General features: G+C 41.2%; 1 long non-coding RNA gene across 1 annotated transcript; it reads right to left on the bottom strand.

The window, feature by feature from the left end:
* Positions 1 to 15,651: 15,651 nt before the first annotated feature.
* LOC133628754 (uncharacterized) lies at positions 15,652 to 24,323 on the bottom strand. The gene is made up of 2 exons (XR_009820820.1): positions 17,389 to 24,323; positions 15,652 to 16,618 (listed from the first exon to the last, which is right to left on the bottom strand). It is a non-coding gene; the product is annotated as an uncharacterized LOC133628754 (long non-coding RNA).
* Between the last annotated feature and the right edge of the window lie 590 nt (positions 24,324 to 24,913).

Below are 24,913 nucleotides of genomic sequence, written 5' to 3'. Positions count from 1 at the left end.
TATCCAAACTGTGGATTTTAAATCCCATTGATTTATGGTATGCTTAGTGCCAACTTTGCTTTATTTGTAAGAATGAGAGACTTTCCACCTATAAAAAAAATATTTTTTGGACCTTATGTCTTTGTCCAAAATGCTTTTTGCATTTATGATCTCTGGTAAATTTGTGTTTGTCATGGCAACTGAACTGCTTGGTGAGATGTTCTTGTTTCCTAGTTCCCTGCATCCATGTCTTTCTACATTCATTCCCTCTCGCACCATTTAACCACACAGCAACAACAACAAAAGCTCGTTCTTTGGTTAGAAGCATAAAGTATTCAGAGTTTCAGGCTAATTGAGGACTTTTGTACTACTTTAAAAGCACCAAACACTGAGGAAGAGCAAATTAACAGAAAAATGATGAGATTTAGGCATGTTAGTTGACTTTATCCTGTAAAAAAACTATTGTGTCTTCCAAGATACCTTATGTCTTTTTTTTCTCTCACTTCTCTTGCTCCTGTAAGACTAGAGGAGTAGATGCAATTCACTGATTGACTCCTTTGATATTGATGGGATGAAAGCCATGACCAAATTGGGCTACGGGCTTTCAAGATGACTCGGTGTTATTATTTTCTGATTGCCTTAATAAAGTTACTGCAGCAAATCTGCATCTGCCAGGATAATTTTAATACAACAATTGTCTTTTTTTTATAGTGGTGTTTATAGTGGTAATTATATTGTGCCCAGGAAAAAATAATCGTGCCGTGCCTTCAGGATATTTCTGGAGGCTGCTCTTCTACAATATTAATTTTGATTGTTAATCTGATAGGTAAACTTGTTAGTTTACCTATCACACAGTCAGTCTGGCTTCCTTTGTTATACATGATCTAATAGTGGAAGATCTACCCGTGATCCAAAGAGCTTGAATTGTCTGAGGGGAGATAACCAAACTGACAGTTCTGCTTTGAAATGTGAGCATCCAAAGTGCAGTGTTATCTCCCATGTTTGCCATCTCTTTGAGACATGATCAAATCTCAAGTTTGAAGATGCTTTTATTTTAAAGACTTAGAGGTATTTTGTTCATATGAACAAGTCAAGTTTGTTTTCCCTGACTCACGGATTCTGCCTGTGTAACCTGCCTGGCAATGCTACAGCTTCTGCATCACCAGGAGCAGATGCAGTTTGGTGGTGTTGTAGTTTTGGCCCATCAGGGGACAAAAGACCATGATTAGACTCAAGTACCAAAGACTGAAGTCTTTCCAAAGGGCAGGCAGGGCTTAATTGCTGCTTATGGACCCTGACAAAACGGACAAAGCTACTAGACTTGGGGAAGAAAATAGAAAATAATTTAATCCAACACAAACTAAAACATAACCATAAAAACCCAAAACATAACCAACACAAAACAACACAGAGTGATATAATGATGAAGGACATAACCAGTCCTTTAAGATCACCTTCTACCCATCCCTCCCCTCTTCCTGGGCTCAGAGCCCTGATCCTGGTGTCTTTTTCTCCTCCCCCACTGAACGGCTTAGAGGGACAGGGAATGGGAGTTTGAGTCAGTCTATTCCCAATAGTTTCTGCTGTTTGTCTCTCCTCAGGGCAGGTGGGCTCTGCACCGGTCCTCCCTGCTCCTTCACAAGGTCCCTCACACACCCAGCAGCCCTGCACGGGCCACTCTAACGTGCGTTCATCCCGAAGGCTGCAGCTCCTCTCGGCCTCTTGTGTGGGTCTGCTCTGCGGCACACAGGCTCTCCAGCATGGCCTGGGCCATGGCTGCCTCCTCACACAGTCTCTTGCCCATTTGGGGGCACTCATCTGCAACTGCTAGTGGCTCTCAGTCCCGCCATGGCCCTCCATGGGTTGCAGGGGCACAGCTTGCATTCTCGCCACAGGTTGCAGAGGGGTCTTTGGTCCTGTGCTCCTCCTTCCTTCCTCCTTCTCTGACTGTGGGGTCCGTGTGGTCGCCTCCATCTTGTACCACTCCTACACCTCCTCTCAAGCACTTCAAATTCCCCTCCTTAAATTGTGATGGCAGAGGTGTCAGATTGGCCCAGCCAGGCTGGAGGTGGGTCTGAACCCAGGAGCCAGGGGAAAACCTGAGAACTCTTTATCAGGTCTGCACTGCAGCCCCCTCCCCTTGTTACCACGCAAAAGCGGCTCTTTGCAAAACCATGACAGGTGTCTCTGTGGGCATCTACAACAGTTTTGCAGATCCACATGAAGTAAAGATTAGTAAATGCAAATTGTGATCAGAAAATAAGCAGATATCATTCTACTAAATAGACCACAGCGTCTTCTGAATAAAAAATTTATCTTCTACACAGACATAATTTGGGGAACAAATGAAACCTTCAGATGATTTTCAGTTATTAGTCTGTTTCTGTCCAACATAGAGAGGAATGTTGATTTTTCTTCCCAGAAGAGAGGACTGCTGTGATTGAAAACCTCTAGGTATTTTACACGTTTATTTCATCTTCTTCAAACAATTACCTAAAGCCTCTTGAAGATGAAAATTAATCAATTTATGTTTAATTGAACTGTGTTTTAAAAATCACGACCTGTATCTTCACTCCAATGCTAGATTTAAAAATAACCAGAAAACAGACTATAATTGAACAGTATTTATCTTTTTAATCACTTGCTGGTTATGCTCTAGGCTTAGCATCTACAATTGAATATTCAACAAATTACCAGCAAGATTTTCTTACTAGACTCCTGCTTTAGAGCCCAAAGCATAAATTACCTCTTACTTTCAGCTGCTAGGAATCCATTCAGTCTTCAGTATTTAGTATGCTGGATCTGTGATAGAAACACGTCCCTGTACAGGCAAGTGTCTTTGACTTCAGTACGGTATTTGATAACTAATGTTGTGACAGCCTTTCAGAGATGTCACCACCCCTACTTGTCAAATGTCTCTTCAACCTGTTTACAAACTGGCCGATAGCAAGGCAGCTTGTTAGCTCAACTTAAATAGCGGCTCCAAAGGTGTAACTTCATTTACAGATCAGAAGAGACTTTAAATTTCTGTCGGGGTGGTTTCACAAACCGTTAAACAAGCTGCCGGGTACAGGAGGGCTCTCAGAAAAACCAAGAGGAGCAGTGGTGCTGCTGAGCAGAGGACCCTGCGCAACTCCCCCATTGCAGCCCCTCCATGTCCCAGCCATGACTGACAGCACTCTGATGAGTCACTCTCTGTGAAGGGTTTCTTCCAGTCAGATACATACACAGGCATCCACACACTCCACTCTTTCTATTTATTAAAAAAATAACAATCTGAAAAGCCTTTCTACCCATATTGTTGTACAATAACAAAATGGGGTAACTGTCCGTGGCTCTGATTTATACTCAGATCCAGATGCAATAGATTGGGCAGCAGATTATCACTAACCTATCCCATCTAAGATCAGGTAACAGGCAATTCTTTTCCATTAATACCTTGATTGTTTGTTTGTTATTTTTAATAGAAAGAACAAAAGGAAGGATATGGAAAAAACCACAAAGGTGGACGTGGAACTGAAATTTTTTTAATCACCAGCTAATTCACCTTTCTGCTTTAAAAGTGGCTCTGAAGATGGACTTCTACTGATGCCTGCCTCATATTTTGCTTGTTTTGATGTATTCATATTTAATTACAGTATTATTGTGTATTTTTCCAGATACTACCTTGCCTGCAGCTATGGCAGCAGCCTTTTAGAAGACTCTTTTAAACTATAATTAAATAAAATAAATAATACACAGAAAGAGTGTGGAAGCTGCCCGTTGAGGACAGGAACATTCGGGATGCAAGAGGTGCTGGTTTTCTGTGTTGTCCTCTAATAATTTGCATAAACCACCTGCCTTAGTTTATCCAACTGTTAAATTGTTATAAGGGTACGTTTTCCCCTCCAAGGGCTGTGGACAGAACTCATTAATGTTTCATAAACACTTTTGAAAGCTTTTGTAAGATCATCCTGTTCATAGTGGGTCACACTAATGAGATCTACTGATAAAAGGTAAAAAAACAGGTATTATTACAATATTATTCACTTTCAAACACAAATATTTTGATGGCATATAACAATAACGGCACCTTTACAATGAGAAATGTATCATCATTTTTAATTAAAGCATTATTTCTAATTAAAACAACATTAATTCCACAGCAATAACATTAATTTTTTCCACTGACAAGCCAATCAAAATTTTGACACTAATAGTCAGAGATTTTGTAATTAAATTCTTTACAGCACATCCCAGCTTGGGCTCTGATTTTTATCCATCTCAGTACACAGCACTAGCAGCAGCTTTCCCTGATAATTCAGTGATTTCTGAGAGAGCAGCCATTCATTTATAAACCACTCTCCCTACCCTCCATGATATAAACCTTTTCTAACAATAAAGCCTGGATTTTCTTCTCTCTCCAGCCTCAAGGTTATTGCCTATTTCATAGGTTATCACCTATGACTCCTGAAATGGCCCAGATGCATCTGTACGAGCTAAGTGTTGACCAGAAGGGTTTCTAGCATCTCTGAGTGGCTCGTGAGATCGAGGGAGTGTGGGAGACCAGGAACAGGTGTCCCTCTAGCTAAGGCGTGAGGGCAGGGTGTAGAACTGCACATGTGCCGAGACACACAATAAATCCCTCATGAAGCAAAGAAGAAACAGTGTAATTACTACTGCACAGACACAGACAGGAGCTGGTGTTTGTCCTCTTCTGAATCATGGAGATTTCAAAGATTTGCCACATTTCTCAGTTAAAAACTAAAAAATGTTAAAATAAAATAAATCTGCAGTTTGAGAGATAGGGTCTGTCTCAAAGAGATCCAAGTGTTTGGACCTCTTTCTGTATGTCCAGCATACCCTCAAATTCTCTTGAAAAGCATCCCTGTGGGTAGTGCTTAGCTCCTAATGGAAGATGCTCAGCTTTCCAAAGCCAGGTACGAGGTATAACCTGCATACCTTCAGGTAAAGTTTAGACCCAGTCCAGCCAAAGTCAGTGGAATTAAGGCAACCAGAATTTTATAAATACAAAATCATACTATTATATACTGTCTCCCAGGTCTTTTTTCTCTGTTTTCAGTCCTGGGACTGTCTAAGAGATGTTAGCTTTGTTTACCTAAGGATCCTCAAAGAGGCATCTTCTAGAGAGAGGTATCTGTGCAAAGATTTCCTTTCCACCCTATACTTTTTTTTTTTTTTTTTTGAGCCAGCTCTAAAACAGACTGTCCTGCTCTGTAGGAATTCCTATATTTTTAGTTAACTGATCATAGTGAAACATTTGAGAATGCATGTTATATGAAGCATAAAAGCTGAAATGATAACAACGAATTATTTCAACACTGCTGAAATTAATTTGCAGCTAGCTTTTTGATTTACAATTCCAATTAAATTAAAAAGTTACAGGAGAAAATTTTGATTTAGCTGAAACTGCTTCCAATGAAAAAAATACAACTGGAATACTGTATCCTACTGCTGATTTTTGAGGCTATTTGACTATGAACCCCCTTTCTTAAAATGTCTTTTTTTGGAGGAGGCTTTGTTGGGTGCATATAATGCACCCAGAAATTCAGAAGGAAAGTTCAGCTTGGATGCATCGCATTGTCCTCCAGTGAAGCCTTTTTGTCCCTGGCAAGGTGCCTGGGAAAGACAGCCTTCAAATTTCAGCACCTAATTTAGGAGCTGTAAGGCTCCTATTTATTTTTAAACAAAATACCTCACTGTGGATTTTCCTCAACTCCAATTTTTGCAGTAGGAAGGAGATAATCAGTAAGGTAGTAGAGAATACTGTGTGGCAGAAAAAATATATTATCTGACCAGTAGTGCTTCCTTCATTAATTCCTTGAAAAAAACTTGTCTCTTTAAGAAGTCAAGTAGGCCTAGATTTACAAGGTTATCATACAGCCACAAAGTATATATGCTTGCAAGATTGAAAATCAATTTTAAACATAGGTGTTTGATATCCACTGGAAGCAAGCTGATAAAAGGTTATCCTGTCCAGATTCAATTGAAGATTACATTTGCCAGGAGTCAGTATATGGAGCACTGCTCTAAACACTACAGTTTTTCTAACTTAACGTACAAGTCTGTTACCTGTTAACCTGAAACAGCTTTCAAGAATTCTGAAGGTAATAACATTGATGGTGCTGTGTTATGAAAAGTACAGAGGTCTTAAGAAGGCCACTTTCTTTGTTACTTCCCTACTGAATGCTATGAAATTCTCGAATGTAGGCTAGAGTTGGTCTAGAAATACTTTTTTTTTTCCTGGAGAGATTGAAACCTGTGAATCTACTACAATGACCATAAAGGAAGAGCTATAAACTTACAAACTGTGCTGCACTGGATCAAACAGCACACTCCTCCCCAGTCAGCTGGTAAATAGCTCTCAGAGTGTCCTCTCTTCCCAAAAACCTCTCCTGCTCATGTCTGTAAAGTACATGAGTCTTGTCTCAGCTATATGGACAACTTTCTGCACCTTTGACTTTCAATGAAAAACAAAAGCAAAATGTTCCTTTAACAGACTTGTGAACATAGAAAGCAAATTCTCTTGCAAGCTTTCAATTTTGCACAACACTTTTTGAAGGTGTGCCAACTCTATCAACAGCAAAACAACACTGGAGTGTGTTTAAGTTAAAAATATGATGTGTATGCACCAGAAACTATGATCACATTGTTGACCCTTGTAACACAGCCATGCATGGCACAATTGCAATGAAACACGCTCCCTTTGGTGACAGGAGGCCTACGCTTCCCACTGACACCTGGAGGTGGGAGTACCCTTACAGGTATGCAAACAGTGATCCAGATGCATCAAGATCTCCACCAGAGCAGCTGAACACTGCTTTACTGAAGAGATGGGATGAGACAGCAAAGGGCTTCGACTGGGGCACAGCGCCCACAGAGCTTGAGCACTCCCTTGTGAGCTGGAAGGCACTGACCTGGCAAAGCACTGTCAACCGAAAGTGACAGCCACTCCTGTCACCTCTTATCTTCTCTGCAGCTCAAGGACCAAAAGTAAAAAACTCACTGTAGAGAAGATCTGGGGAGGATGTCTTCTGAGTGTCTGACAGAGCCTGGCATTTCATTGATATTCTCCCTATACACCACAGAGGATACAAGAATTTGAGACTCACTTCAAAAAATTTGATCTGTACTGTGAATGTGTCTGATAAACGCATTCAATGCTAGAAGATGCTACATCTTTTTCACAGGAGTGCCCAAAATGGGCAAGGATCTTTGCTTTTCTCAAACATGGAAAGCCACCAAGTGACAGTACTTTTATTCTAATATTCCTGTTGGCAATTCATATGCTCAAGGAGGCAGTTTTTCTCAGTGGTCCTGCCAGCAAGATTAGAACTCATTTGCTGGAGGAACAGGTCTATTTCATTTGGGATTAAAATAATTCAGGTAAGATTTTGGTTTTATTAGACACATCACACACCCTTAACAATCAGAATAGCACTAACAGATTTATGTGTGTGGAGGAAAACAGAATTGTGCATCTTCCATCATCATCCACTACTACCATACACTGCTGGCTACCCTGGTGAGCAGCCATGCAAATGACAGTCTCCTGAGCGAGCATGCACACCTGTATGTGCTCTAGAAGGCTCACCACAGGTCCATGCCTACTCCTTCACTCTTCAACATCTACATTTTTGTGTGAAGTTCTTCTGTGATGGTTACAGCTTTGTAGCACAAGCCCCCATTTTTGCTTAGTTGAAAAGAGCCATCACACATCAGATAATCTGGAAGTTCCACTGGAACATGTCTAAATCCCACTACTAACTAATTAACCAAAAAGCAAACCCAGCACAGAACTAATTACTGTCACAGTTTTCTGCCAATGAGTCCAAAATGAATCTCATCTGAAGCATACAGGCATGGCTTTGGACAGAATTAATCTGAAAATTAATCTGAAAAATATAAAAGAGGACATTAAAACTGATATCTAACCTCATGTGAGAATGCTGATGCCCTGATTCACTCTCACCTAGAAATATGTGTGCTGAGTGTACAATGTTTACACTGAATTGATCTCTGGCTGTGTAACTGAACACAACACTTAAAAGAAAAACTTCAGAATCAGAGTCAACATTAGGTCGGGGTTTATCCTCTGTGGCACCCATTTTTCAAGTCTTTTTAGGATCACCAGAATCTTCAGAATCTCCATCCAGTCTTCAAGGGACCTGAGCTGTTGGTGTGCCAATCAGATCACTTACAGACATCACCACCAAAAAGCCTCTAAGCATGAACCCATCCTGGAAATTGCAATTTGCATTGAACTGTTTCAAGATGTTGCAGAACATCGTATACCTTCAGAAGGTATGCAAAAGGTCTGGTCACAAACTGTGGACTGTATCATGAGTCAGTGCTGATGCTAACTGTTTGTCAAATGTGTTTTACACTTAACAACAAGTGACTTCCAAAACTGTTGATGGTTCACTGATCTAAATTTAATTAGCCAAATGTTTCCTATGATTTCTCTTGATGTGGGAATTGTGGCCTTTGGCACAATTCTTATCAAGAGAAACTGGCTCTTATTTCTTCCCACTAGACTGAGCTATCTGCTATATTAACTTGGAGAGCTCTCCATTACATTGTATTAATAGCTCCAAAGTCCAGGCAATGAGGTTATCCAAATCCAGTAAATGGGTAGTAAATGACAATGTTAACAATTTAACAATCTAGTTACAAGCAGTAAGTTACAAAAAAAGTTAAGTTGTCTCTGTCTTTCCTAAGTTTTCTCCTTAATGGTCTCATTAGTTTTTGTAGTAGCGCACAGCAGTTAATCGCCTCAGTAATAAATCCGACAAAGTGAGCTTTTAAATCATCAAGGTAGATCTGTGCTGCTGCTTTGTCTTGCTATTTTCCGTATTGACCTCTGCTACCTTTACTTAGGTCATGCTCTCTTAACTTTAACTGTTTTGGAGTCTAACAGGTGATATCTAACTCCAAAATATTAAATCTTGACCACACACATGCCAGGTCTGTGAGTGTTCCAGGGTCCACAAAATGATGTATCAAGACCTTCCAGGATTTCAGTAGCTTAAAATCAGAAGCATTTGAAAACAGTGACAATAAAACCGTAGTGTCTTTTTATCCATCTCTTTCAGTTCAGAACTTTACTACTCAGTCTCTGCCAGCAGCCCTATGAGGGCCGGAGAGTCTCTTTTAAGAAACACCACCACAAAATGACCAGTTTTTATTTAATCATGCAACTCAAAGACCAGAGCGTTTAAGGAATACTGACACAGAAACCAAAATTCACAATCAAATCTCAAGACTGGTAACAATGTGTTTGATACAAAGATCCTTCTTTGCAATTTCAGGATCTGTGCATCACAATAATAGATTAGTGATAAAGATCATCACATTTTGCGTTTCGTTTCTCTTGACAGCTTTCATGTCTGATTCACTGTGGTGTTTATTGAGTCTGGGGATGTTCAGCCAGTGTACAACTGGAGTAAAACAGCCATGAATCATGCCCTCGACGTGCTCTTTACTGTAGCCACTATCACTTTATAATGTTGTCTAGAAATCCAAAAGAATGATTTAGTCAAGCCATGGCTTCTATTTCATTTTTATTAAACCTGGCTCTCTGCCTAAACTCTTGGCATTTCGAACAGTGAACTTAGGCTCGAATATATTGCTTTATCCGGAACATTTGTAACCTTTATTGATCTGCTCAGGTAAGAGCACAGAGTAAAAGGTCTTTATTATTGATGTGGAAATGATTACTTCTCCATTGTTTCTCAGTCCACAAGCATCTGTCATTTTCTCCTTGATAGATCCCCTAAGATCTTTCTTGTTCTGGGCCTAGAAATCCCATCCATGGTTATTTGGTGGGATCTAAATGTTTTTCCATATAGAAACATAGAAACATTTGGGTTGGAAAGGACCCTTAAAAGTCATCTAGTCCATATCCCCTGCAATGAGCAGGGATATCTTCAACTAAATCAAGGATGGGGCACCTACCATCTCACTGGGCAACCTGTTCCAGTGTTTCACCATCTTCAAATAGTTGAATTAATGCTAGCTTGCAGCACTTTTGCCATATTTAACTTTTGAATACAATCATTTTTTGCATGAATACAGCTTACTGTGGTCACCTATCTTCTCAGACCAACCTAGTCTTTTCTTGCAGCTTCGAGGACCCCTGCTCAGGGACCTCACTGCATTCCCTGCAGGGGCAAGCATCTTTCTAGAGAGTGCAGCAGATCTGCTGCCTGCTCCTCCACACACGTTTGTATTTTCCAGGAGAGAGTCAATTGGCAGCAGAGACTGCTGTGCACAGGCTTGCTTTCTGATCATCCCTGATTTTATCACCCTCACCCCTCCCCTCTGGGGCTGTGAGAGATGAGCTCCCCTCAGCAGTTCGGAATCAAACACCTGCACCTGCCGCAGAAATTGTGAGCTTAATATAATGGATAATGATTTTTTGCTTTTGTTTTTCTGCTGGTTACTTAATGTCTCTAGCCCCTGTATGTAACAGCTTCAGCACCCTAAGTAACTTAATAATTTTCATACTTGTTGCAAGCCCCGTGACCTGGCCGCGGCCTGGTGCTTCCACCCTGCCAGGGCTGCCATCCCAGCGCCCTTTTTGCTCTTATGACTTCTGAGGCAGAAGAAGCTTCACAAGGTTTTCGGTCAGTGCGTGGCTGTCATGTCTCATTTTGCCTAATACACATCAAAATGATACTTTCGACAAGTGCATTTTCCTATGCCATTTGTTGATTTCTCCTTTCTAATTCCACCTGCTGGGATCCAAACTGTCACCACATCGGTCACCGGGCCACAGGAAATTTCTCTGGCTATTTTCTGCATCTGAGTACTCTTTTCTAGTTACTAACATCTGAAAATAATAAAGATTATTATTTATCTATGTGTCTCCTGCACATATGAGGCCATTTCTATTGATTGTTCCTGTCTGGGCCACATGTTAAGTTTGTGTGTATTTGTTTGCATATTGAGGGTAACATCATTTTTTCTTGTACAAACAAGGTGTGCCTGTGTGCATTAAAGCAGGTTAATATATTTATCTCTTCATATATGGGCAGCATGTTCCTGTCTGTGTTACACAAAGCTGTGCTAACATTGTGTTTTTTCTGCAAGCAGTATGTCTCTATCTGCATTTCGAAACTTCTCAGCAGCCTGCCATTTGAATCATACATTAGGTAAGGAAGGCAGCACTGCTTCCCAGTGGAGAACATTCATTTTAGGTTTTCTTTTTTTCAGAAATGAATTCAAGATGATACTCCACCATTACAAGGAAAAAACCAAAAAAGGTGTTTTGCCTGACTAAAGTATTTATTCCGATTTGGAGCAACATCATGTATAAGCACTGAAGAATATCTCTGGATCTAGTGGATGGGATCCATTTCACCTGTTGTTGGTCATCATAAAGTCAGGCTAGCCAAGCTAGTTGCTGTGGCTTTTTCTAGTCAGTGAAAAATATGTAGCTTTAGAGATTCTCTCTAGACTTCTCATCCTATGAGAGACACCTAAACAGCTGGGAGGGCAGCTAGCGACAGATGTTAGTAGCAAGCCCCTGGAGTTTGTAGGCTTTTGCTTTGCTGACATAGGCGAAGAGTTAACTCACCTCTTTATCTAACAAGGTAAGTCCTGGGACACCAGAAAAGTAAAAGTAGCTGAACTGAACATAGTAGTCTTTCTCTTTGTATGTTTCATGACCATAATTTTCCTTGCAAACAGGTTTTTCAAGTCTAGACATGGCCCACACTGGATGAAAAACATTAACACCAGAATATGTCATCTATAAACAGCACAGGCATTTAATAGGATAGATCCTGGAAGGAGGTTTTGACAGAGGAACTAGATGCAAGACTAACCCCAAAGCCAAGGAAATACAATCCCCTTCAATTTATGGGCTTGCATATGATCCTACAGGTGAATGATGATTATCTTGCCAATGATAAAATCATCTGATTTTTAGTTCTGAGGCAAGGCAAAGAGCTAATGTTTGTATTGTGTTTTTATTGCACTGAAACTACTGGGAAGACAAAGAAGACATCAGTGCTACAGCACCTGTAAGCCTGACACAGAATTCAAAGCAGTTATCCCCCAAAGAGTATGAAGATACTGAGTTAAAAAAAGAAATAGAGTCCAGGCAATGAACAAATAATATCCTTTTTTTTTTTATGATTTCCCATATTTTGTATTTGTAGAAGAGACAAATCCAAGCCAAACCCTAATACCTTTGGTAGTTGTTAAGACATAAACCAGACAGATTTGAACTAAGCAAAGCTGCAAGATGTTTATTATCCAGTGCAACTGGGACAGCAAAAAGGTCTTAGAAGTCTAAGAAGATTCTCAGATTTGAAGAAAATGAAAAGAGATGAGCTTTTCCTCCTTTTTTTTTTTTTTTGTCCTTGATAAGCTTGAGACGACCAGAAACTTGATGGATCTGGGGAAGCATACTTATTTATAGAACAGAAAGGGTTTTAATGAGTATCAAGTTGCTGATATGCATAAAAATTTATTGAAGTAGACTCTATTTTCTAAATCTGTCTGTCTAAACAGGATTTTTTATATATAATAGCTTACAGATTATCTTTGTGCAGGGTACTAGAATGATACAACTTGAGAAAAATAACTACCAATACTTTTTTTTAAGGACTGAGAACCATTTTTTTTTCATGTGAGAATTTCACTGGGCTTTGATTGGAGCAGAATCCAGATCTTTGTTTTAATAAGCATGTTTTGGATTGGGCTGATTTTACTATTCCAAATATGGAAATGCTTCAGATTAATACTATTTTTTTTTAAGGCAGTAATACTCAATCTGTTTTAGGCATGCCTCATGGCTGTAGCTTTTCATTATACTCTCTTTTCCTCCTCTCCTCCATCATCCCCGAACCCATGACTCCTGGGTATCCCTGCCTTCAGAGATCTATAGCACTGTATTTTCTTACCACTGAGCAGCATGCTCTTTTTCCCTAAGATTTGAACATGGGAGTGAAAAAGAGAAGGAAGAAACATAATAAACTCAACACTTCTCTCTCTTCCCTTCTTCAGTCTCAGCAGTACCTCTGCTATCTCTTCTGTATCTTATCTTCAATGCTGTCATGCCTCGCTAAGAAGGCTTGACTAATGTGTTGGGACCTACTGCTTTTGCTGATGACTTGTTACTTTTTTTTTCCTTCTGTTTATCACATCTGAGCTAACTCAACAGCTTTTGGTCACTGCCAGATTGTCAACACTGGACCCAGACATTCCCTGTGTACAGAAATAATGTGGTTGTAGTTTTCCAAATGCAGCATCTAAAAAGCCTGCTGCTTCCTGCTTCTCTCCCCTCCACGTCAAATATGCCTCAGTGCTTTCCCGGAGAGATGGCATCGGCAGTGAGAGGCGGGGGAGATTTGGCTCCTTTGCCTAGCTGCCTTTTGGTTGAGATGCCAGCCTGGGAGTCTGCAGTGCTGCTGGTGTTGAGATGTGGCTTACAGCAGAACTGGAATGGCTGTTTTCCATCTGGTTTAGAGCAGCTGTCAGATGGTAAAGAATGCCAGTGTTCAACGGCAGGAGCCTGTTTTTGTTGTGTGTACATGTTTGTGTCGTGCCTGTATAACTTCTGAACCGCTCCTGTACTAGAAGCAGCTTTCTTCTCCTTGCTAACAAAAGCACAGAATGGCTCATGTAAAGGTACATATCATCCTGAACTGTGGTTCACAACCCATAGTTTGCATTGCTTTGACTCATTAGCTGAAAGGTCAAGTTAATGTGTACATGTAAAAGTAATTTAAGGAACTATTACCTAGAATAGCCAATTGACAGGACAAGGGGTAACGGACACAAGCTGGAACACAGGAAGTTCCACTTGAACAGGAGAAACTTCTTCCTTGTGAGAGTGTGCTGGCACAGGCTGCCCAGAAAGGGTGTGGAGTCTCCTCTGGAGGTTTTCAAATCCTACCCTTGTGTGACCTGATTGAGGTGAACCTGTTTTAGTAGGGGGCTAGACTAGATGATTTTTAGAGGTCCCTTTCCCGTCCCTGTAATTCTGTAATTTTCTGTAAATATTTACATTTTGCGAAGGGACCTAGGGGAGATGCCAGCTTGATATCTTGACATCTTATGTTCTTCATTTAACATATAACATGATACAGTACCTAAAACATCAGTGATTATGTTTATATGTGGTCTTTACATAGAAAGCATGCACATGAAGCAGGTAGCCTGCAGTATAGTCTTTTTGCAATGATTCCATGTTTTTAAGAGTTGAAGTGTTCAAAAGCCTGTAGGAAATTCAGAAAATGGAAGCAGGTTCAAAACTTTCCCCAACAGGACATTTTCAAATAAGAAAGTGTATTTCTTCCCAGAAGCAGATCAGTTTGGATTCCTGCCTAAGGGAAAGTGAGGATTATTTCAAAACTGGATATGTGGAAGAAAGAATCTACATAAAAGGCAGATCACATTAAAAACCCTCACTGTTTGTGATTCTGGTCAAGTCTTCTGTGAAGTTTTAGTTACCTTAAGAACAAACTGAGTAATAGGACCAGGTTTCCAGCGTTTGCTCTTGCCCATCTGGCTGAGAGGCTTTACGTGCTTGGCCAGGACCTGACAACTTTTGGGACTTCTGGTGTGTGGCATTTAACCAAGGAGAGCAGCTGTTGCTTACTGTAGAGCCAAGATCTCACCCAGTCCCCAACTGTGAGCTTGTTGTATAACCTAGTCTCATAATGGAGATGATAACATTTGCCCTTCCTCAGAAATTACTTTGAGATCTGCCAAAGAAAAGGGCCTATTCAAATGCAAAGCCTGATGCTTTTATTTATTAATAGATATTGTGCCAAAGTCACCAATCTGCTCCTGATGCCTAGTGCCGCTCTGAAAACAGAGGATCTGCCTGCTTGATTTATCCCAGACGGCAAGTAGAGGTCTAGGGCTGCTTTGTGATATTAGAAGCAAAACAAAACAGCCAGATGTTAACCAGCAACAACTCAAGCTTGGTGTTAACCCCCCTATTACTCCTCTGAAATTTGAGCAACTGTGGTGCTGTCTAAGCTCACCTGCAAGTAACATTGCTGCTTCTGGTGCAGAGGACCAGGCATCTCAAAACATTCCTGTTCTCTTAGAGAATCACATAATCTTGCCAAAACAAAATGTAGTTACAGGTAAAATTATAATTTCCTTCAAAGAATATATTTTATCTACTCCATAGGACTCCTAAGGGTGGCTGCTTTGTGCTGTGCTGATAAGTACAGCACGGGACCAAAATGGATTCACCTGCTACGTTGCCATTACTACAGCAGTGCCTGGCATTTCTGGAGCCTCTGGTTCAGCTCGATGCCAGCCAAAATTTCCTGGGAAGACAGGAAGAAAAAAAATAAATCTTTTCAAGCCTGTTCTGGCTTGATCCCTCTGCTGTCAGTGATGAGCTGGTGTGAGGTCTGCTTGTCAAATTTTGTGCCTCCCCTGATCTCTTTTTGACTGTACTTTACTGGTGCAAGAAGTCTGCTACTGATTTCAGTCAAACCATAGCTTGCATTGCTAGTTCCCTTTTTGCTGTCCTTAAGGGAGTGTTTTATTAAATTACTTTTCCCTCCACACTTACAGTAACAAGACCTTTTGAAACATTTCTATTGGACTGAAAGCAGAGGGCACATTTCCACCAGCAAAGTGGCCAACAAACTTTCACCAGGCGAAACATAAGCGGAAGTAACTTCACTTATGTACTTTTACAAGGGTGATTCCCAGAGCCTGTTTATTTTGATCTCATTTATTTAGAATTGATTTATCACATTAGAATATTGCCTCTAGCCCCTGAAGCATTTTTGTCTCAGACATTAAGCTGATGCATAATTTTAAAGGCACCCTCACCCCCGCAAGTGAGGGGGGGTCAGCTGAGTGCCGCTACTGGATGTAAATGGGAGTGTTTTTAGAAATTAACGACGGGCTTGAGCAGGATCAAACGGGTTTCCTCTTGGCGCTCCAAACGAGCGTTTTCTCGGTACTCTTCCTCCCCGGCGAAGGCAGCAAGGCCGAGGCCCACTGGACAGGTGGCCGGCGAGGCGCAGCCGGGAGATGGCAGCCTCGGCCTTGCAATGCGGCCGGGTCCGAGGCCCGGCCAAGGCGCGTGTGCGCAGTGCGAATTCCACCTCACGAAGCATCGGTGCGCATCGTGGCTTGTTTTGGATTCAAAGAATAAAAACGACAGGGGCTTTTCGGTGGGAGGTTTTGCCTCGCCCCTGCCGGCGGCTGCCTCCGCTGATGCATTTCGTGGGGAAGATGGGAGCGAGGTGAGCGGGACGGCAGGGGGTGTGTGAGGCTTGGCGAGCCCCATCTGCTTGACCACAGCTTAATTTTCAGCTGGTTTAGATCAGTGTCATTCATAAACGTTAGAGGAGAGTCACTGGAGCAAATCAGGAGAGAAAAAAAGGCAAGCATCAAAATACGTCCTGTTTGCCTTGCTCTAATTAGTAATATCCTTTAATGATGCCCTCCCTCACTGTCGGGTGGGATTTTCCTTGGCTCACTTCAGTTTCCATTGAAGTAACTTGGAAAGTTCCAACAGCTTTGGTGGATACAAACATAAATAAACTGGGATTCTCGGAAGTAATCTTCCTTTCCAAGAAACGTCATTCTTCTGTGATCGAGAGAGCTCTGACTTTCGCAGAAGTTTAATGCTTCATCAGTTTTAATGCTGAAAATGTATTACATCAGAAATAAATCCCAGTGCAAATAAGATTATGCACTGAGCTACTACTCAAAGAGATCAAATTGCACAGCATTTTAAATATCTTGCATTAATATTATTCGGTCCTCATTTCATTTATTTGTCTGACATTTGGAATTTATTGAACAGTCTGAGCAACACTCAGTTTAATTCAGTGCCTTCAAGGAGCTGACATACATAGTAAATTTGGCTGTCTGTCTTCAAACAGAGATTTCTCCTTCTTATTAGCAAATTCCTGGAGTTTCTTTGGTTTTCATACCTCCACAGTGTTGCCATGAATTGACAGAATCACTATGATGGCAAAGCTATTTTCGGGTGTCTCCCTGGTCAATATGGAAAAATGTTCCTCTTGCAAAAGAAAGCTGTTTCTCTTCTGCGTGAGTCATGATGCTGCTTGTATGCACAGAGCAAAAGATTTCCAGCTTCTCAGGCTTCACTGGCATTTGGAGTAAGTTTCAGACAGTCAAGATTCACATGTGGAAACTAAATATGGTCATAGGGTTACACTCCCATTTTTTGCCCATTACTCAGGCTCCTGCATGGTGTTTTTCAGTGCCCATTACCCTTCTGCCGCTGTGCATCTTTTTCTGCAGTGATAGTTTACTCTGTGGTTAAGGCTAGTAAGATCTTAGACAGCATCAGTTACAAACAAGTAATATCTTTCATCTGCTTAGGAGTACTATATCAACAAAAAAGACACAGTATTCATCTTGAGAGAGAAGCTAAGGGCTAAATACCTTTATAAAGCTCCATGCTAGAGGGTGAAAGCTTGTCTTACTCAAGATTTTGGCTGTAGTAATTGCCACAGTTTTCATGGTAGAACCTGCCAAAAATAGAAAAACAAGAGAGAGAGAACATGTTGTTTTTTTGAAAACAAAACAGCCTGTGTGTATTTTCAGCAGCAAGAAGTCAGAGGGACATTTTTATAATTATATACAACAGCAGAAGGCGTTCTGATGTCATGGAAGCCAGAAAAATACATCTTAAATTATACTACATTTTATCATGAAGGTTAATCAGCTAGCCAGCAACATTTTTAGATCCCTAGGAGGGTGTTCAACCCCTGCTTGGGACCAGTCAACACCTGTGGCTGTGGAAGACCAGTGGGGAACACAACTTACTGGAGTCAATCAGCTACACACGCTCTGACATGGCTACATTAATGTTTACAAATATGTAAAGGGTGGGTGTCAGAAGGATGAAGCCAGGCTGTTCTCAGTGATGTCCAATGATAGGACAAGGGGCAATGGGTACAAGCTGGAACACAAGAGGTTCCAAAGAAATACAAGAAAGAATTTCTTCACTGTGAAGGTGATGGAGGAACAAGCTGCCCAGATGGGTTGTAGAGTTTCCTTCTCTGAGGACATTCAAAACCCATCTGGACAAGTTCCTGTGTGACCTACTCTAGGTGGTCCTGCTCTGGCAAGGGGGATTGGACTAGATCATCTCTGGAGGTCCCTTCCAACCCTTAGGATTCTGTGATTCTGTAATACACAGATCTCAATGAGGCACTGGTTCCCATCCCACCAGCTCTCCCAGGAAAACCCTTGTCTGCTCCTCAGGCACTTCACATTCTTGTGTGGGAGTAGCAAGGGGCCTGAACTCATACTTTGGGCTTGTCTTTGACTTCCTCAGGAGCTCCATGTTAAAGCTATTCTGTGCTTCTGGGAGACACAAACCTGAAGGCATCCACTAGTAGAGGGGTGACATTTGCTCTGGTCCTAGTTCCCACCTTCAACCTCCATGTAGAATTCATTTCAGACTGGTAATGGCACTGTGACCAAAGTTTACTACAAATCAGGCACACTTTTAGCAAGTCTTTTTCATAGTGTCAAATGCATAAGTTTACCCAGCAATATATATGAAACCATACTTGGTTAAGAGAGACACCTGGTCAGGTTGGACTACCATTTTGGTTGTGAGATATTTTTTTAGTAGATGTACTCTTGCACTGTACTAACCTCTGTGTGACTTTCTGGTTTTCTGCAATATTTCTGTTAGAAACCAAACCCAAGATTTTTATACAATAGCTGTGGTAACAATATGGATTTGCTAGTCCATGAACTAGAAATATCTTGTATGTATTTTTCAGTCAAACTTTTTAGATTACACTTATTTGTTTCTGCATTTTTTGGTGTATTTAACCGCAAAGAAGTTGACAGTAAGAGAAACACAAAATAAATCAGCCTAGTTTAAGCAGATAAACAGCTTATTGCTGTGAGAAGTGTCACACACTAGAGAACCAGAGAGTACACAGTTTAAATTCACATCAAATTCACTGTGGTCACATCACTATTCTCTGGCTATAGAAGAGTTTGCATGACAGAAGTGGTTCCAGTTTCAGTCCTAGGTCCACACAAGAGAGAAATTACCAGAGCAATGGTATCAGTGTTGGCAGAGTTAAGAACTAAAAAAATCCTGCAGCTTATTTCTTTGCTGCAAGAATCAGTCTTTTGGAGAGACATAGGGCAGACTTTTCTGCAGGGCAATATGAAAGCATTTTTACTTCTGTTGTGTGTACCAATATTTATTCTGGAAACAGACAGCTTGTTTTGTAAGAACCATTCCATTTCATGCCATTTTCCAAGACTATTGAACAGTCTTTAGAAATATTCAGACATTCCTTGTGCCAACTATTTGCACCTGTTGCATTCTTTATGCAGAATTAAGTCATTGACTGTAAAGCTCCTAAGGGACTTACATTCTGCCTCAGAAAATCATTTGGTGTTTATACATACTGAAATTTGATAGTACGTGCCATGAAAAGTGATCAACATGGCTGCTCATCTGGACTGCAACTACTGACAGATCCTTAGTTGACTGATAAATAGTTTTTGCCTAAGATAAAAGTGTCATTTCTTTAAAGGCTTTCATCAATAGCAGTGCTTGGTAACCCAGCAGGACAGCTTAGTTTTGGGGAGCAATTTGACTTACTTGCAATTTGCAATTTGACATACTTGTTGTTCATGGGCCCTCACCAAGTAACATCATATACTGAAAGAACTGGATTTAATACATCGGTATTACCTGATGACATTGGTCATTATCTGACAGGCATTTGGAAATATAGCACTAGGACTCAACAGAGAGCAATAAAATGGTTAGCTAGTAGTTTTTAGACACTTTCAATGTGGTTTCCTTAAAAGAGTAAAGGCTTTTTACTTCTAGCTGGTGTTTGTAAACAGAGACAAAAAGAATGTAAGCTCCACTTAGGAGAAGGTTCTGAAATACCATTGTACAGGGAGAAGAGCAGCTAGACGGTGATTTTAATTGCATAAGCTTTCTGTCCAGAACCATCTACATCACTACTGGAAGCTCATGCTGAAATAGAAGCAGAATAGAACTCAGATCAGAATAGAAATAGGGCAAAGACTTTTGTAGTTGTAGACCTTCTGCAGACATTGTGATGAGCTAATACGGAGTCAGCTTTGGAGGAAAATTAAAACGTTGAGCTGGAGCTGCAGAGCATTGCAGCAGGGCTCTCTGAATTCCCTGTAAGCCTCTTGGAACAAGTATGTTAGGGTTGAGCACTCCTATGAGCTAGCAACATGTCTATGTATATGAAGAAATTCCTGGATATCATAGTGATGGAGCCACTGATGGTGAAACAGGCAGAAGGAATAGCTGGAATGACCATAGTGACCACAAACGGGCAATAGCTGAGGCAAGTATCATGACTGTGGCTGTGAAACTGAGTCAAAAAGTTCGAGTGCAAAGAAGTACAGCACACACCTTTAATCATTGCTAATACAAATATATGATTAATTCAGCATTGCTAATTCTTCCCAAGATTATTTTCATTTCCTTTGTCTCTATAGAGGCTTAATCTTCTAAATGAGAAATATTGCTTATCAGGAGAGTCAGATTTCAATGTCCCCAGGACTCAAGGTGAGGGTTAAAACTGAAGGCTTTTGCTAATGCTAAGAAGTATCCCTCTGCATTTAAGACCAGTTCTTGTTGCCATCAACAACAGGGTTGCTTTGAGTTTCAGTCCTCAATAATACATGATTCATCAAGTCATCAGCAGTTAAGTTGGGTTTTTTCCTTATTTTGGATGACAGCAGGATAGTTTCAACTGTAACATTTTTAGTCTCTCAGCCAGGAGGAGTAAACTGACACATGGGGAAGTCCAGTTTTTTTTCAGAACTGCAACAGAAAGGCTTTCCTCACTCCACTGAAGAATTTGGCAGTGCTGGCTTTAACCTCTCTCTGCTGAATACTGGTATTTGTTCAGACACTTCTGCAACCTAGAGGAGTAAGTCTGTATTTTCAGTAGCCTTCCTCAAAGGATGCTTGTTAAGAGATACACAAAGAAATTTTTTTAAGTGTAGAAATGATGCTTCAAGGACAAAAGATCCAATCCTGACAAAAACTGACACAAACAGCTCCAGCGTTTTGTCCCTAAGCATCTTTGCTTCACGAGGTTCTTTGGACTGTTTCACAAACTCTGCACAGATTAAAGAGGCAGAATTTTAGCTGCTTCCACATGTAGTCGAATCATTGTCTAATAGAGAGTAACAACACCTGCTCTTGTAAAGATAAAACAGCTGAATTGACAGATGTCTGTAACAGTTGAATCAGAGTCTACATGTCAAGAAATATAGGGACAAAACACTGTACAAGCCAGAAGACTGAAAGTCGGGAGATGACAAGTATGAGCAAACGTCAAAGGCACTTGTCTAAACCTACAAGAACTCATATGCTGTATTCACTTGTCAGTTCCTATTATTGGGATATTTACTGTCCTACAAGGAATCCAGACTACAATGGAGGATTTCTGTCAGTGAGATAGAGCATATCTATGAGATGAGTTGTCTGGCAAAGCAGTGTATGCTTATCTCAGGGAACACAGGCTAAGCATTGCCCGCCAGCATATTTGGGTTGGGCTTTGGGATTGCATGCAGAGAGTTTTTATGCATGAGTCTGACTGCCACTGGCAGCACAGGGTGATTCCCCATCCTGCTTCCCACTGGGCTTCTCCAGGAGTGGAAGCAGCTTCTAGGCCTGTTTTTTTGTCCAGCCAGGCTCCTGTCATGTGAATCTGGCTAAGTTCTGAGCTGACTTGTCAGTGCATTTAAACCTAGCTCTGTTTGACCATGCTGATAGTCATTTCCCCTTCAAGGCAAGACACACTGAACTAGGAATCTGCACACCTTGATACATTAATGCCTTGGTTATTGCTCTCTCTAAGGGTGCCTATCACTACAGTGTTCATATTTGCACTCCTGTTTGATTCTGTTGTGATTTATCTACAAAATGTTACAGGTAGGAACTGGAGAAAGGTATGAAAAGTCATCCATCCCTTTTTTCTTTTTCAAAGTCTCCATTTATTACTTCTAAATGGAAACACACCTGCTGTGCACAGCTTCTCCTCATTCCTTGAGTTGGAAAGACAGACCCCTGAGATTCTCTCATCTCCTTGCTCTTTGTAGAATATACTTGCGCGTTTTGATGATGTTATTTTGGTTTTTTTATCTTAGCATCAACCAGTTAGTTTCCATGGCACTTTTTTTTTCACTTGGGATTTTCTGCCAGTAGAATTTCTGGCAACATGTATGTCTGGAAAGCTATATCTAGAGCTCTGGTTGCTGGATATCAGCTGGCTCAATGTTTTGTTGGGTAATAGTCACAGATGGATGCCTGTGTTCCGATACTTGCCAAAAAGTTACACAGTTACAGATCCCTTGATTTTTTAAGATTCCTCTGTATGGATCCTCTGATGTAAAACATTTTCACAGAATCACAGAATTTTATGGCTCAAGTGTGGTGAGTTGACCCTCTGGACAGGGGACGGAAAATATAATGAAAAGTTCATGAGTTGAGATAAGGACAGGGAGATCACTAACCAAGTGCTGTCATGGGCAAGCGACTCAACTTGAGGAAATTAGCTTATTACTAATCAAAACAGGGAAAGGTAATGAAAAAAAAAACCCTAAATCTTAAAACACCTTCCTCCTACCTCTCCCTTCTTCCCAGGTCTCTACCTCCTCCCCCTTGCAGGCAATTCATCACAGGTTGTCTCTGCCACACCTTCCTCCTCAGGAGGAGGACTCCTCACACTTCCTCTTCTACAGCATGGGATCTCTTTCATGGGAGACAGTCCTCCATGAACTGTCCAGTGTGGGTCCCTTCCATGGGGTCACAAGTCCTGACAGCCACAAACCTGCTCCAGCATGGGCTTCCCACAGGGTCGCAGCCTCCTTCAGGCATCCACCCTCTCTGATGTGAGGTTCTCCATGGGCTACAGGTGGATCTCTGCTCCCCCATGGCCTCCATGGCTGCAGGAGCAGGGCCTGCTTCACTATGCGTTACATCACAGGCTGCAGGGGAAACTGCTCTGGTGCCTGCAGCACCTCCTCCCCTTCCTTCTTCACTGACCTTGTTTGCAGAGTTGTTGCTTTCACATTATCACTCCTCTCTTTCACTGAAGTTTGCTCCTGTGCACTGACTGTTTTCTCCTTCTTAAATATGTTATCACAGAGGAACTGCCACCATCACTGATGGGCTGAGCCTTGGCCAGTGGTGGGTCCATCTTGGAGCCATCTGGCTTTGGACTCTGTTGGATACAGGGGAGGCCTCTAGCAGCTTCTCAGAGAAGCCACCCCTACAACCCCCCTGCTACGAAAACCTGGCCACATAAACCCAGTATACCAGGAAAAGATTTTTAGTGCCTAGATGTGCTGTAGGGGTACTCCATATGCTGGATGAAGAATCAGAGACATGATCAACTGAGATCACAGCTATGACAGCCTTAGATTTAAGTTAATGCATGGATGCCTAAACAACCCCTGAGATATGCTGTAAGTCTGCAGAAAACAAAACAATCTTCAGCCTAGGTCCCTAGTGTTTCAAGCTGGAACAGAGAACTACCTCTAGAAGTGCTAGAACTGGAGACCATAATGCCTTTATTCCCCTCTTCACCACAGAATGCTTGATGGAAGGAAAAATCTGGATTCTGAAGACTTTAGGCCAAGAAAAGCCTTTTAAAGTGACCTGGCACCTACTGGAAGACGTCATGCCACATCAGGGGTTTATGGTTAGCTCCTGAACAACACCTAAGGAAAACTACTGGTGTTATGAAAACTGGATCCATACTACTCAGCATTCTGAGCAGTGAACACCTGGGAGTGCAGTGAGAGGAGTTTAAGTCTCCTCTGTCTCAAGGAGTGAGATGTTAGACTACAAGCCTGAGAGAGGCATAATTTCCCAGCTCTTGTTAGTGATCCCTGAGAACACGTATTATCTCCAGTTCCTGCAGGGGATGGTGACAGCCAGAGAAACGTCTGATTTGTACATCCCACTATGCAGTGGTGAGTAGATGTGACCTGGGTTTTTTATTGACAATTATGTGCCATGGAAACTCAGGTGTCTGCAGAGTTATGTAAATTCAGGTTCTCAGAACAAAAGCAAATTACCTACTGGCACTGAGCTTAGGGTTTTCTCTGGATTGTGTCTTGAAACAACAGCAAAATGTGTCTTGACTATGAGAGAAGACACAGGCTTGTATGAGTCTCTCTTCCCACTTTTGCCATACTTAGTAAAAGCAGTTGCAAATCTAGTAGGAACACCGTGCATTTATATATTGTCATAGTTTTCAGATGTATGACATTCTACCACCCGGCCTTCAGAAGGCCACAATAGAGAAGAGCATCTCGAAGAAAGGATATGCTTCTTGTACTATACAATTGAAATTTCAATTAAAATTTCTACAGAAAAAAGCAAAATAGAAAAAATATAACCTGTATCAAATTGCATCCCAGTGTCAGATAAAATGAAGTAAAAAAAATCAAGGTTTGTAAGACAAAAATGAAGGTTAAAAATGTGTTCTGGCTTTGCAAAGACTTATTCTGTGTCTCTTTCCCCCTGCTTAGGAGACTGAGTAAAAAAGGCAGGAGGATGCAGCAGACATACATGGCAATGAAAGCAAACAAGTGAATAGAGAATAGTTCCAGGTTAACCTAAGACAGGGTTAAAAGGTCAGGGTACAGCTGTGGAATTCTCCATCATTAATAAAAGCCTTTGGTTTGTCATTATATCTTGTTGCAACTTCATTCCAATATATTTCAAAACAATGTTCTGTATTCAGTTTGTTCTTAAACAATCAAATTCAGAGGGATCAACTGCACAACCAAGCAGTTCACACTCTTATTTCTCAAAATGTGGGGGCTCCAGCTGGTTTCAATTGGGAATGGCCAGCCTCCCTATACCTTGTCTCACGAGTTTTCAAAGGAAAACAGTTCAAGGTATATAGCACAATTTAAG

This window comes from Colius striatus, chromosome 1 (genome assembly GCF_028858725.1).
Source record: "Colius striatus isolate bColStr4 chromosome 1, bColStr4.1.hap1, whole genome shotgun sequence".
NCBI lineage: Eukaryota > Metazoa > Chordata > Aves > Coliiformes > Coliidae > Colius > Colius striatus.
This window is presented reverse-complemented; position numbering and strand designations above follow the sequence as displayed.